The 15,337-nt window shown below is 39.5% G+C and overlaps 1 protein-coding gene across 2 annotated transcripts in view; it reads right to left on the reverse strand.

Moving 5' to 3' along the window:
* The window catches only part of map3k1 (mitogen-activated protein kinase kinase kinase 1, E3 ubiquitin protein ligase), a 49,334-nt gene that overhangs the window by 19,448 nt on the left and 14,549 nt on the right, over positions 1-15,337 (reverse strand). The window lies entirely within an intron of this gene.

Consider the following 15,337-nt stretch of genomic DNA (forward strand, 5'->3'; position numbering starts at 1 on the left):
AAGCAGCGCGCGCTGTGTCGCAGTAACAAAGCCGGGGCAGGAAAGCCAAACTTCCTGTGCGGCCCCAGTCAAACCAGTGAGGAAGTGACTGCAAAAACACAAGCCTTTCTGCTGAACAATGACTTTCCAAACTTCACTAAAAGAAATATCATCAGAAAAACCATGATCATCAAGTGTTTCTCAATAAAATGCTGTGTTTCTTCCCTTTTCTTATGAACAGTGAAAAAGTGAAGTGAAGACCTGCTCAAAAGCTAATACATCGGCTGTTGTATTAATTGATGTTAATTTACTATTCCCCGAGCGACGTGTTAAACTGTATCATTCTATTGTACTTGCAGTAGATTGTGTTCTCATGTGCATTGTGTTGTTTTCTGTAGAACTGTCGGGGTTTTGATGTTGTGTTGACTGCATACTTGTTGCGTAATGCTGGGTTTGTTTTTGTCTGTAGTTAGCCGTATTTAAAAAAGAAAAGAAACAAAGCCAGTCTGTCTACTGTAGCATTGTATCATCTGTGAATGTTCTGAATTTGGACCATCAAGCAAACCGTTTCCAAAAGTACTACTTCAAGGTTACAATAACTCAACCGTATTTACATTAATATCAACAACAGCAGAAAAAAACACTTTAAAGTGTTGTGTAGGTTGAAAAATTAAACACACTTTTTCAACCTTTACAACGCTTTTATTAGCAAGACAAACTCAAACAAATATCATTTGTCAGCGTTTTGGAGGCCGTAAATGTAATAATAACCTAATAAATATATGTGTGAATGACAGCAGTTTACAGAATTTGTATTTTTTTTGACATCATCATACAATAATTTCAACTTAAAACTATTGAACTATTTTACGGTCTCATTCATAAGGTTTGATACGATCTGATTTCACACCAGTGATGTTAAAAGGAGCGATGTGGAGATTTTAGCGGTATCTAGTAGAGATGCTCCGAAACCACTTTTTCCTTTCCTGATCCGATGGTGACACTTGAATTCTGAGTAACACCCGATACAGATCCCGAACCGATACTAGCACTGTTTTTTCTTTTTCCTTTTAAAGTAGAAATAAACTGGATTTTTTTATGTACAGAGCCGTTCTTTGTTCGATGGATGCACTTTTTGGAGCTTCCAAAAATTTCCCCCCATTCACTCCCATTCTACAACTTGGAAGTAAAATTATATGTGGTATTTGCATATACCGTTTGCATACTGTTTTTGCACTATCTGCCTGACCGGGGGGGCTGCTTTAGAATCTTAAAGTTTTACTTAATTAATATTGCATATAGGAATTTATTATCTGTTATATTTGACCTGTGCTTCTCTCTCCTTTATCCTAAATGTGTGCTCTCACTGAGCGTGTGTGTGTGTGCGTACTTGTCTGTGTACGTACGTGTGTGTGTGTGTGTGTGTCTCTGTGTCTGCGTGTGTTGGTGCGTGTGCGTGTTGAGTGTGTGGAGTGTTTTGTGTGTGGGTGTGTCTGTCTTCTGTGTTTTCAACCTTTTCTTGTTTTTGCAGGTACAACTTTGATTGTTTTGCTTGTAGTCAATGTGTCTCATGTACAGCTGCTTTGTAACAATGAAAATTGTAAAAGCGCTATATAAATAAAGTTGAGTTGAGTATTATAACTCCGACTGCATTATTCTTCAAGAAGAAAGTCACATTCACTTAGGATGCCTTAAGGGTGAGTAAAACATGGGGAAATTTTGATTCAGGCCTGAAGTATCACTTTAAGTACTGTATTAAAGGCAAAAAACATGAAAATAATTATTTATGAAGCGTAATGGAATAAAAGTAGGCCTATATGTGGTTTATAATGTAGTGAGGTCATTTTTTTCCATAGAAAAACTTAAAGTACAGATATTTGAAAAATGTACTTGAGTAAAAGTAAAACTACTACCAGTGACTACCACAAAACTATCAGGTGCAGAGAATGATGCGCTTAATGCATGTGCTTCTATGTTCTTTATGGTTATGTGCATATGCGCTATTATTTAGTGAATATGAAGAATAACAGAAACATTGGAACATCTTGGAAAGAGTAACGTCCTTACTGTCACCGAACACTTTTGCATGCTGACTGGAGATTGACAGATGACCGCACCAGCGGACGTCAGAGACTACTTATGCTATATAAAAGGGTTAAGTGTGCTAAATTATATTGGTTTGTGCCTCACATAAAGCTATTGAATGACATAAGAAAGACTTGGAATATAGCGCATGATAATAATAGTTAGTCCCATTTGAAGCTTTATGAGTAACATCTGCGGCTAACGCATGGGATTGGATTTGGATCGGTCCCGTCAGTCCGATACCCGATCCAGCAAAAATGCCCGTATCGGACCTGTTCCCTTCCGATCCAAAATATCGGATCGGCACATTCGTGGTATCTAGTGGTGAGGTTGCGAATTGCAACCATTGGCTCACTCTACCCCTCCCGCCCTCCAAGCACTACGGTGGCTGACACAGAGCTAAGATGTCGCCACGTTTTTGCTTCTTTGCCGAATGAGATAACGTATTTACAAAACGTTCCGTACAGCAGTTTGTCCGCTACTGTCGAAACAACATGGTGAATGTTTTTTACGCAAAAAACAGTACAGATTGCAGCTTTAATCAAGGTATTTACTTAAAGGAAGAAAATGTCAATAAATCAAACTGTAAAGGCGATGTTATTTTCTACTCCACAGTCTGTTTGTTATAAACACGATTTTCATACACAATGTTCTGTATGAGTCCAGCACGCATTTAATGCGACTTAAACGGCGACGCGGTAAGCATGCAAGTAAACAACAGAATACCTTTACTCCCACACTAGAAAAAACGCTCTCAGCAGCCTGAGCCAGCCACCACGAAACCGGATAGCAGGAATTTACCATCCTTACTTTGAATGAGAAAGTCGGTGGTGGCCAGCCCCTGCCTCTCAAATACTGCCTCTCAAATAACAGCAATCCCACAGTGCCGTGGGGCAGGAACAAAGAGGCATTGTGGGCTGTGCAGGTGGGACGTGGAAAAGCCAGCAGCTGGGAATCCATTTCAACCCTCCAAGTAAGCCTAGACTGCATCCCACACACACACACACAGGCACGAAGTCGTGCACACACCCTTTCTCATGGACCGCGGCGCTCTCAACACTCAGGTTACTGCCAACACAACGACAGCGGCTCGGCTGGAGGGGCCGAACTCTCAGACATTAAATAAAAACTCCAAACACACAATGAAGTAACCAGCACTCGACACAGGTAACCAAACAAGGCGAAGAAACACAAAGAACAGGACACAAACCAACCTTTCCATGAGACAAAGCAAAACTAACAGGTAGGCCATGAGAGCACACAACGTGTCGAGAAACTCGCCCACATACACGAAACAAAAAAATGTTTCACTGAACACACAAACACAAGCTCCAAAAAATACAGTCCATTAAACAATAACCCTCCAATTGTTTATTACTTCCGGTATGTACTAGGGCTGTGCAAAAATATCGATATCGATATACACCACAACAGCCAAGTGACTTGCGTGATCCACCTTATTCCCCTGTGCTACCCACTTGAGGGGTGCAATCCACAGTTTGATAAGCCAAACCTCTGATCTAAAGGTCCATGCATCGCACATCATGGCCGCTCTGCAGAGGTAAGGGATGTTTTTACACTTATCCTTACAGAAAACCCCCGCTGGTGCACAGCATGTTGTTTTCTAAATTTTCTATTTAAAGTATCGCAATATATCGCAAATGTGTACCTTATCAAAATATATAGCAATATACTGTACCGTGACCCATATATCGTGATATGTATCGTATCGGGAGGCACTTGCCAATACACAGCCCTAGTATGTACATTGGAGGTATTATTCGCTGTAGGAAACAAACACGTCTGCTTTATAACACTACCTGAACACACCTGATACACCATAATTACTGTCTTAAACCTTTTAAAAATCATTTAAAACAAAACAGTTGATACAAGGGTTTAAATAATTGCGTGTGTCCAAACTGCAATTAGCAATGTATAAAATTAACCGTGTAACCATGAAACTATAGTAAGTACTATAGTACTGGAGGATAAAACGCCAAAATTTGGTAAAATTTGGTAAATGGCAAAATTGTGCGTAAACGGTTCATTGTCTCGATGATGTGTAAATCTCCATGTTCTCCTGCTTTTAACGCTGTTGCTTTGCAAATATTATGTAAAATAAATTGAACCGCTTATTACATAAAAAAGTCACTTGGTGCTGCGCAGCTCGCGTGGTATAAAGAAGACGCGAGTCTATGCAGCCCGCGTTGTATAAACCTCACTTTATAACTTTTTTATTGAATATAACACCAGAATAACAATACAATCAAGCCTCACTTGAAGCTCGCGCTGTACAGATGACAATCGCCTGAATTTATAACTGCCCAACTCCCGCTTAATAAAAAAGATGCGTCTCTGCGCAGCTTGTGCCAGACGTGCCTCACTTTATAATGCCGCAAGGAGATGTCATCGTCCTTCGCGATGTTTCACTGTAGACATCATCTGATGCCAATTTTGTAAACTGCAGTTTTATGGAGAAAATACTCAGCAATGGTTTAAAATTATACATTTGCATGTGGTTTGTATTAAAGCATATTAAAAGCACCATATAAACAAAAATAAAAACTTGATTTTTACCAATTTAAGAGTCACAATGGTTCAAGCTTTCTCTCTGCCTCCCTTCACTCGTATTTTGAGTGCAATTCATTGGACAAAAAGCTTTGAACCAATAGCATTAGTATGTGTACTTTATAGATACCGTGTAGGGCTGGGTATCGTTTCTGATGTTCCCATTCGATTCGGATTTACAAGCTCTAGATTCGAGTCATTGATTAGAGGTTTAATACAAATCCTATAGATATTTCTAAAAAAGTAAACATCAGTGAACATGTGAAGGCGATGTTAAATTCGAGGACACACCGCATCCGCCATGTTAATTAAGCATTGAATGAAGGATAAGCTCCCTGTTGTAACATCCACCCCACAAAAAGAACATCTAGTGGATAGTAGCAATTACATTCACGTTAATAAATGTTCAGTGCTTGTGGAAATATGAAAGAAAAAAAATCGATATCGAATCGACCGCATTTTAAAAAACGCTTAATAGATTTTTCGAGTTTTTGCCCAGCCCAATACCGCGATAATATTGTTTTCGTAAATCCATCTGGCTATGATAATTGGTGAAAATGTGATATTGTGACAAGCAGCAGCTAGTTTTGAGATCTCTAAACACTTCCTCTTCTTCCCATTTTGGAGAGGAAGGAAACACATGCAAAGAACACAAAATAAACGTGCTCGGTTTAAGAAAGTAGGACAGGCTTTACTGCCCCCCGCCGTAGTGAAGCTCTTCAGGTTTCCTGCCCTTAAGCATCACGCAGCCTAAACCCCTTCACATCGGCTGTAATGTGAACTCGTACTAACTGCTGTTGACATGAGCGTGAGACTCTCACATTCTCTTACAGTTGAACTGGGTCATGCTGTAAATCTAGCAGCGCTTTTAACCCGGGTTACTGTACACCTGAGAAAAGAAGAACATGCCGCGTTTCACAGACACTCAATATATTTCCCACTATATCAGTTTCAGCAGCTATTAGTGTTTTTAATGATTTTATTGTCTGATTTGATTAAATACTGAAAGTAGACAGAGAGGCCTTTATGCTGATATAAGGCTTTTAATGAGCTGAATCAAAAGGTTGAAAAACAACCAATAAGTTTTAGTTTTCACTGCTTGAATCTACTATTACAGCTATTATACAACTATTCCTGCCAAAGCCCAAAGCAATTAACACACATAACTTTAACTGTGCAAACTGCTTAAATCGTTCGATTCAGTCAGAACTGCCCTACAGTTTATTTAATGTGTTCTGTGAGTGTGGAGCTCACGGGCAGTAATGGAACTGCTTTAACATGTTATTATGGACGCTATTAATATTACACAATGCTTTCACATGTAGTGTAAAACAAACTTTACACAAGACACATTTCACAATGATTCCAGAACTTCACAGTTCAGTACAATATATAATGATAATGAGCTTGCACAATACTGTTATCATGGATGCTTCAAAATATCGCAAACAAGTATCTTATTTTCTAAGTTTTTAAAAAAAAGCTATCAATCATGTTATTAAGAGGACAACATGGACGTTTTTCAACCTGGATTTGTAACAAATCCCAATACCGTGATAATATCCAGCACCACTGCATTGCGGTGTACCACAATAAATGGCCCATCAATTATCACGTAATAAAAATGTTGACACCATTGCATGCCTACTGCATACATAACAGGAACATTTGAGATTTATTATTGCTGTAGTGTATGTGACATCTATCCAACTGTCACAGATATGCAATGTGTTATGGCAATGTGCCGCTTAATCTCAGTTCAACACATCGCTCTCTCCAAAACACAGACAACTGCTTTGACTTTCAGAAACCTTATTAATAGGGCTGTCACGATTATTAAATAATTGTCTCGTCGCGATTGTTTGACCTCATCGCAATGGTTTCAGATCATCGCAATTATTGCACATCTCTATAGAAGACACTAGGGGGAGCTGTAGTGCATCTGCATATTTTATATTGTAACTAAAGCACGGTAATACTTGTAAAATGTACCACCACAACACAATCACTTAAAAAAAAACTAAAGCATATACCATAAAAATAACCTGCAGTACAATTTAATATTATTTCAGTGTGAAAACCAGTCTACCAAAATCTCATTAACATAGAAGTAAACTTTTATTGTAGTCTTGCAAGTGAGAAAAAAACAGACTAGAAGCTTTTCTATGACTGATAGCATTTTAATGGTGGCTTCAATTCACTCCTGATCAATTTACTTCATTTACAAGTATTTGGCGGTTGTATTATTGACAGGTAAAAGCCTAAACCTTAAGTATGATGACCCAATTTTTTCCTATGTATTTCCAAGAAAAAGAACAGAAAAAAGTCTTTATATTTAGAACAATATGGTCGTTTCAAAGCTGAATAAAAAATGTATGAGAATTAAAAGTCAAAGCTCTAAAACAGACAATTAATCGTCATAATCGCAATGATTTATTAGACAATTAATCGTCAACCATAATCGTGACAGCCCTACTTATTAAACAGGAAACGAGTGTATAGTCTACACTCTAGCCAAATAATGTATATGCTGTTCCAGTCAGAAATACATCATTCTATGGATGTAAAATGGTTTGTGAATTGAGATTTGTTGACTCTAAAGGCCCGTTCAGATTGCCCGCGAATATTCGGTGCGAATGCTCTTCGCGATAACTTTCTAGAACAAAAACACTAGATTCTTATGAAGCCTTTCATATAGACCGCGGATAACTGCGTGGCAGATTTTTTTCGTCTAGTGCGACGAATCTTTCCCCATTCGAAAAGCAAAGAAACGGACCGTCCAATAAGAATTTAGCATTTTACTTCACGCGCCAAGAGCCACTGAGGGCACGTGGGGGCGCTAAAGGATCAGAAAGCTGTTGTGAGAGAATGGATGTCGAGTTGTTACTGTCGTTGGTGTCAGAACAGACAGAACTTTTTGAAAAAAGTCACAGAGACTACAAAAACCAGGACAAAAAAGAAGTTCTGTGTCATAATTTGAGGAGGCATTCAAATATAAAAGTATAAACAGTATATATATATTCTTTCATATGAATACAATTCACTTGTTATGTTGTAGTATGGGATATTACAAATATGTGGCGGTACCAGTAAAAGTCATCAAATACAATCAGTTTCTTCAAATTTCTGGATCAATCTATTGAACTCCCCATGCTCTTCTCTCTTCTCAAGAATAGGGTGAACCCAATATCCTCTTTTTCTCTTCCTTTGCTCATTCAGGCAAAAAACAATAAACTCATCTTCACTGCTGTTGGAGAAATCCATTTCTTCTTCTGCTGTTGTAAGTACGTAATGCAAACAGTACTAGTAGTAGCCTGTATTGCTACTCGCTAAGCTTTAAGCTTTTCTTCTTCTCAGCATCCGAAGCCTGAATAGCGGTTGAGCGCCACCTAGTGTTTAGGCGCGAAATGTATCGGCTGATGGAGAATACTGACCAACTTTATGGAGATGCAGATTTCACTATAAAGTACTGACCAACTTTATGGAGATGCAGATTTCATTTTCCAACAGGACTTGGCACCTGCACACAGTGCCAAAGCTACCAGTAACTGGTTTAAGGACCATGGTATCCCTGTTCTTAATTGGCCAGCAAACTCGCCTGACCTTAACCCCATAGAATATCTATGGGGTATTGTGAAGAGGAAGATGTGATATGCCAGACCCAACAATGCAGAAGAGCTGAAGGCCACTATCAGAGCAACCTGGCCTCTCATAACACCTGAGCAGTGCCACAGACTGATCGACTCCATGCCACGCCGCATTGCTGCAGTAATTCAGGCAAAAGGAGCCCCAACTAAGTATTGAGTGCTGTACATGCTCATACTTTTCATGTTCATACTTTTCAGTTGGCCAAGATTTCTAAAAATCCTTTCTTTGTATTGGTCTTAAGTAATATTCTAATTTTCTGAGATACTGAATTTGGGATTTTCATTAGTTGTCAGTTATAATCATCAAATTAAAAGAAATAAACATTTGAAATATATCAGTCTGTGTGTAATGAATGAATATAATATACAAGTTTCACTTTTTGAATGGAATTAGTGAAATAAATCAACTTTTTGATGATATTCTAATTATATGACCAGCACCTGTATATATATGTATATATATATACACTCACCTAAAGGATTATTAGGAACACCTGTTCAATTTCTCATTAATGCAATTATCTAATCAACCAATCACATGGCAGTTGCTTCAATGCATTTAGGGGTGTGGTCCTGGTCAAGACAATCTCCTGAACTCCAAACTGAATGTCAGAATGGGAAAGAAAGGTGATTTAAGCAATTTTGAGCGTGGCATGGTTGTTGGTGCCAGACGGGCCGGTCTGAGTATTTCACAATCTGCTCAGTTACTGGGATTTTCACGCACAACCATTTCTAGGGTTTACAAAGAATGGTGTGAAAAGGGAAAAACATCCAGTATGCGGCAGTCCTGTGGGCGAAAATGCCTTGTTGATGCTAGAGGTCAGAGGAGAATGGGCCGACTGATTCAAGCTGATAGAAGAGCAACTTTGACTGAAATAACCACTCGTTACAACCGAGGTATGCAGCAAAGCATTTGTGAAGCCACAACACGCACAACCTTGAGGCAGATGGGCTACAACAGCAGAAGACCCCACCGGGTACCACTCATCTCCACTACAAATAGGAAAAAGAGGCTACAATTTGCACGAGCTCACCAAAATTGGACAGTTGAAGACTGGAAAAATGTTGCCTGGTCTGATGAGTCTCGATTTCTGTTGAGACATTCAAATGGTAGAGTCAGAATTTGGCGTAAACAGAATGAGAACATGGATCCATCATGCCTTGTTACCACTGTGCAGGCTGGTGGTGGTGGTGTAATGGTGTGGGGGATGTTTTCTTGGCACACTTTAGGCCCCTTAGTGCCAATTGGGCATCGTTTAAATGCCACGGCCTACCTGAGCATTGTTTCTGACCATGTCCATCCCTTTATGACCACCATGTACCCATCCTCTAATGGCTACTTCCAGCAGGATAATGCACCATGTCACAAAGCTCGAATCATTTCAAATTGGTTTCTTGAACATGACAATGAGTTCACTGTACTAGAATGGCCCCCACAGTCACCAGATCTCAACCCGATAGAACATCTTTGGGATGTGGTGGAACGGGAGCTTCGTGCCCTGGATGTGCATCCCACAAATCTCCATCAACTGCAAGATGCTATCCTATCAATATGGGCCAACATTTCTAAAGAATGCTTTCAGCACCTTGTTGAATCAATGCCACGTAGAATTAAGGCAGTTCTGAAGGCGAAAGGGGGTCAAACACCGTATTAGTATGGTGTTCCTAATAATCCTTTAGGTGAGTGTATATATATATATATATATATATATAATATATATATATATATATATATGTACAGCACTTTGGTCAGCCTGTGGCCGTTTTTAAATGTGCTTGATAAATAAATGGAACTTGATCTTGATCATCTTAAAAAACTAAGTTAAGTATGTTTATAAATATATTATGAATTTATAATTATACTTCCCCAAACACAGAGGATGCCTACCTGACAAACCCATTGAAGCCGCGGACCTCCTTTTCACCCCACTTATATTCTTGACTGCTTCTCTGTCACGCTTAAAGTGTAGGAAATGTCCTATTGGGCAATTAAACTGTGCTGAAATATTGGGATTATAACACCTAGTCCTACTAAACCAATCTGTCTTTCAGACTGTATTTTTTTCAGACCGCAGAGACAGACTCCACTTCCGGAGTGAACGCAGGCACACGTTTTGCTGCCGCTGCTCTCGGAAATACTATCGACATTAATGATTTTAGCATTGCTTTATCATTGATTTTATTACATTGACTTTATCACACGCTAGCTGCTGCTGTTTTATGAGGATAACATAGATTCCTGGAGGAGTTTTGGCGTTTTCTGCGCTCGTGAACATACAAAGTAAATTTACTCTCTTCTGTTTTCCGTTTTGTGGCTATGACTCACCAATACACGTCTGCTAAACTGTTTAAGCTGAGGTTTCGCTTTTGCAAGGTACCTCCTATCTTGAATCAGCCACAATGCAAATATATACATCGAGGATCTCGTCGTAGCTATTGGACTGACTCTTCAAGTGCAATAACAACCTGGCAGCAAATTAATGACTTTTCCCAACTTAATAACTCTGCTCCCGCGGACTATGCTTACATCTGCAAACCCAACACCACTGGTCGCGGATGGGGTATAGCAATACTGTATAATAAGAAGTGGAAAGTCTCTGACATATCACTACCCGACTTCACTTCATTTGAGTCACTTTCTCTGCAAATAAATGGGTCAATTCCTACGATTCTGTCCTCCAAAGGCAAATCCTGTATTTTAATGGATGGACTCTATGGGAATCAGGGGAACTGCCTTATTGTGGTTCGATCCTATCTAGTTGGCCGTACCCAGTTCATACAACTGAAACTGTATATATCAAAACCATCTTGCGTCACTACCGGTGTTCCGCAGGGTTCAGTTTTGGGTCCTCTTTTATTTATTATTTACCTTCTGCCCTTAGGTAGCATTTTTATGAAGTTTGGAATTCATTTTCATTGCTATGCCGACGACACCCAGCTCTACCTGTCTGCCAAACCCGCCTCTAACTTTCCTCCACCTATTCTCGTGGACTGTGTAGCCGAGATTAAAGAGTGGCTCACATCTAACTTTCTCAAATTGAATAGTGGTAAAAACAGAAATTTTGCTTGTTGGCTCAAAAACCAATCTGCAAATTATTTCAAAAGGATTATTCTGCCAGATCCCGAGAACGGTGTGCGTTTCAGTGATTTTAACACGAGTGAGAATTTATTCGTAGTTTATAGAACATACGAGGTGTGGTGTCATTTGCCTGTCGAAAATAGCACTTTACATCTTTAATAACTGTCAACAGCTTTAAACAGCCATCCAAGTTCAGAAATATATGAAAAGGCACTATTTACGCGCCACTCCCTTCACGCCCACTCTAAACTCATCGGGAGAGAGAGAGAGAGACTTATTCTGAAGTCGAATTCTCCTTCTATGCTCTTTGATGACCTATCAGTGTCCGTTTCTACTCAGGTCAAAACCTTAGGTGTCATCTTTGATAGCACCTTATCATTTGAAGCACATATAAAAGGGATAGTTCGTTGTGCATACTTTCAACTACAAAATATAAATCGTCTTCGAGCGGCTCTTTCAGTTGAGAGCACAGCTACATTAGTTCACGCTCTAGTCACCTCTCGTATTGACTACTGTAATTCTCTTCTGTACGGTTTGCCGTCAAAGCTTCTTCATAAATTGCAGCTGGTTCAGAACTCTGCTGCACGAATCATCTGTCAGACTTCTATAGCTGAGCATATTACTCCCACATTACAACACTTGCACTGGCTTCCGGTGAAATACTGAATTAATTTTAAAATTATTCTCCTCGTCTACAAAGCACTTAACAGCCTGGCTCCTCCCTACTTAGAAAAACTCCTTCAAAACTACACTCCCACTCGCACTCTCAGATCATCATTTGCACTTAATATTGTTCTCCCTCGAATACGCACAGCTATGGGTTCTCGAGCTTTCAGTCACGCAGCTCCCTAGCTTTGGAATTCGTTACCGCAGGATGTTAAAAGTAGTGAAAGTTTCAATGTTTTTAAATCTCGTCTTAAAACATACTTTTTTAGGCAGGCTTTTCTGTGATTTTTCTTTGTATTTATTCGTGTGCCTATTCCATGTTTATATCTAGCTTGTATTAATTGTTTTTATTTGATGATTGTTGCTATTGTTGCTGTACTACTTGCTCTACGGCGTCCTTGAGTGTCAGTAGGGCCCTTATAAATAAAATGTAGTAGTAGTAATTTCAGAATAAGCGCAAGTCTCTCTCTCTCCCGATGAGTTTAGAGTGGGCGTGAAGGGAGTGGCGCGCATATAGTGCCTTTTCATATATTTCTGAATTTGGACGGCTGTTTAAAGCTGTTGACAGTTATTAAAGATGTAAAGTGCTATTTTCGACAGGCAAATGACAACACACCTCGTCTTTTTTATAAACTGCGAATAAATTCTCACTCGTGTTAAAATCAAAAGCTAATGGTTTATAATGGTATTTTAATGGAAACCATTAATTTCTGTGATGGTTTCTTTGGGTTCCTTTTGTTTTTATCAGCAGGGTTCTTACATTTATAATATGATGTCTTGAGATCAATCTGTCATATATAGGTATTTTCTGCTTCTTTATATATAGTTTATACTGTATACATAAAAACGATATCCAACATATTTTACACATTATCTTATCTATCTTCAATGTGCAGTATGGGGGGGCAGCAGTTCTTTAAATAGGTTTACAGGGGGGCGCGACCATGAAAAGGTTGAGAACCACCGGTATAAACCATTCGTGGGTGCAGGTCAGCCGCATGGCCCATGGCTCTGGCATGAAGCTGGAATGCAGAGAAATTCCACCCACTGGACTGCTTCACGCCACCCGATTGGAGCAGCGTGACCCCCGCAATCTCTTCACTGCCCCCTCAGCAGGATTGCCCGACTAACCCTGCACACACACACACAAACATACTGATGCCATCTACAGCAACAGGCCACCCGGACAAACTTTGAACATGTTATTGGCTAACTTTATTAAAGTTTTTTATTTTTAAAAAGTTATGAGGTAATAAGTTAGCAAAGGTGCTCCTGACTGCACTCCTGCCCACTCACTTGGAGGACTTGTGTTTCCCCTCGAGTACACACACCTTTGCAGTGTGTCAGGACGATTGAGCTATGAGCTCTGATGGGAGGAGTGCTGGAAGTGGAGCATGAGCCCTGCGTTTTTTGGGGGGGGGGGTGTGCAGGAAATTCACAGGGTGTTAAGAAGGGGGTGAGGAGCACACACTCACAAAAACATTGTAGACACGCTAGGGTTTTTTGGCCAGGCCCTAATTAAATGTTCTTGAGTGCATGTCAAGAAACTGTCCATATTTTGGCACCTTTGCCAAGTGATGCATTGTCTGTGTTGTATTAAAAAAGAATGAGAAACGTCCTCCCCCTTAAAAAAGTTTATGCCAATGTGTTATCCTCCCTACTATGTAACATTACATTGGGATAGTTAGCAGTATTTTTCCTGCTGTGAGTCCAGACTGAGCCACTAAATTAAAGGACAGAAGCAAATCAATGTGTAACTTTCCATTTAGTCCACTCATGAACTGTTAATAAAAAAAAACAATCAATGTTTGACTAACATACAGTAAGAGAAGTATTTCTAATCCATCAGCTTTTTCTGTTTCTCGTAAAACCCTGAGTGACCAGCCGGGTCAGTGTCTTAACGTCAAAGAAAATGCTAAATGATTTACGTTCCTAAGGTTGAATATTAACAGTTGTCATGGGACATGAACACTTGTGCAGAGATCATAAGAACAGCGTTTTCGCCCTCGCCTTAAACAACAAACTTTTCTCATGTAGAAAAAACATTTCACACAAACATTGCAGATAGGATTGTCGATTTAACCTGAAAATTAAAAAAAGAGCCAAGACATGTTTAAGCAACAAGTTTTCATTGCAAAACTCAGAGAAAGTTTAGCTGTAATACTGTGTTGTATATCAGTAAACTGTATTGGTTAAATGAGCATAAGATGATTGGAATTGAAGTCAGCCCAATATGAAATCATACAGGAGTCAGTATTCAGGTAACAGGGACATCCTTAACTGTAGACTCAACATCCAATGTTCATGATATTTTTCCATTCTGACTTTTATTAATTATACTCATATATTCTTTTAAATTAATTATTACACAGTGCGTCACATGCAACTTACCTATCAAAAATGTGTTATATGTCCCAAGTTCCGAATGACAGCAAAGCTTAAAGAAATATGGTTTTATGGCGTTTTTGTCAATTCACCCACCAACGGCAGGAGTGGAAGAGGGTAAATCTCTTTCAGTGGCCCTTAAAGTGACATGAGGGATAGCGAATTCATGTGAGAATCTGGGTTAACACTGCTGAGAATTACATGCATGGCCTCCCAGCAACCGGCGGACATAGTGAAATGCATTTTCCTGCCTTTGCAAAGCAAACTTACACCACTCGGAGCCTGAATTTTGCGCACAATTTTTAATCATATGCTTGAGTTCTGCACTAATAATGCTAATAACCGCAAACCACCCTTTTTTGGATTGTAATTTTATAATCAGCACAAATCAATCAATGCCCCAGCCTCCCCGTTCTCTCTAAGAATTTTGTGTGCACAACAAGCATGTTGTAGAAAAATCTTATTAAATACTATTTAACCTATCGACACTTTCAAATTTTCGACTTCAAATTTTACTCTCTACCGAGCGCTTACACAGATACACACGGAAGCGTTTGAAAGTCTATCAAAGTAAAAATCAAACGCTTCCGTGTGTATCTGTGTAAGTGCTCGGTAGAGAGTGCGATGCAATGATCATTTCACGCGCTTCTGGGTTTGGTTGCGCAAGCGCTCGGTAAGGAGCCATTCAAAGACATATCAGATGACCTTAGAAACACAATAGCCAATCAGAGGTCTTTCATAATCTGTTCAACAGTGCTCAAAATGATAGCGGGAAATGCAAGTATCTTCACATTTAGTACCGACTGATACCGAAGTTTGGTATCGTGACAACACTAAAACCACTCACACGTTAACCTACTCCAGTGTGCATTAGGGTTGGGTGTCGTTTGGGTTTTTTCCGATACCGGTGCCTCAATCGATACTT

The sequence above is a fragment of the Triplophysa rosa genome, linkage group LG22 (assembly GCF_024868665.1).
Source record: "Triplophysa rosa linkage group LG22, Trosa_1v2, whole genome shotgun sequence".
NCBI lineage: Eukaryota > Metazoa > Chordata > Actinopteri > Cypriniformes > Nemacheilidae > Triplophysa > Triplophysa rosa.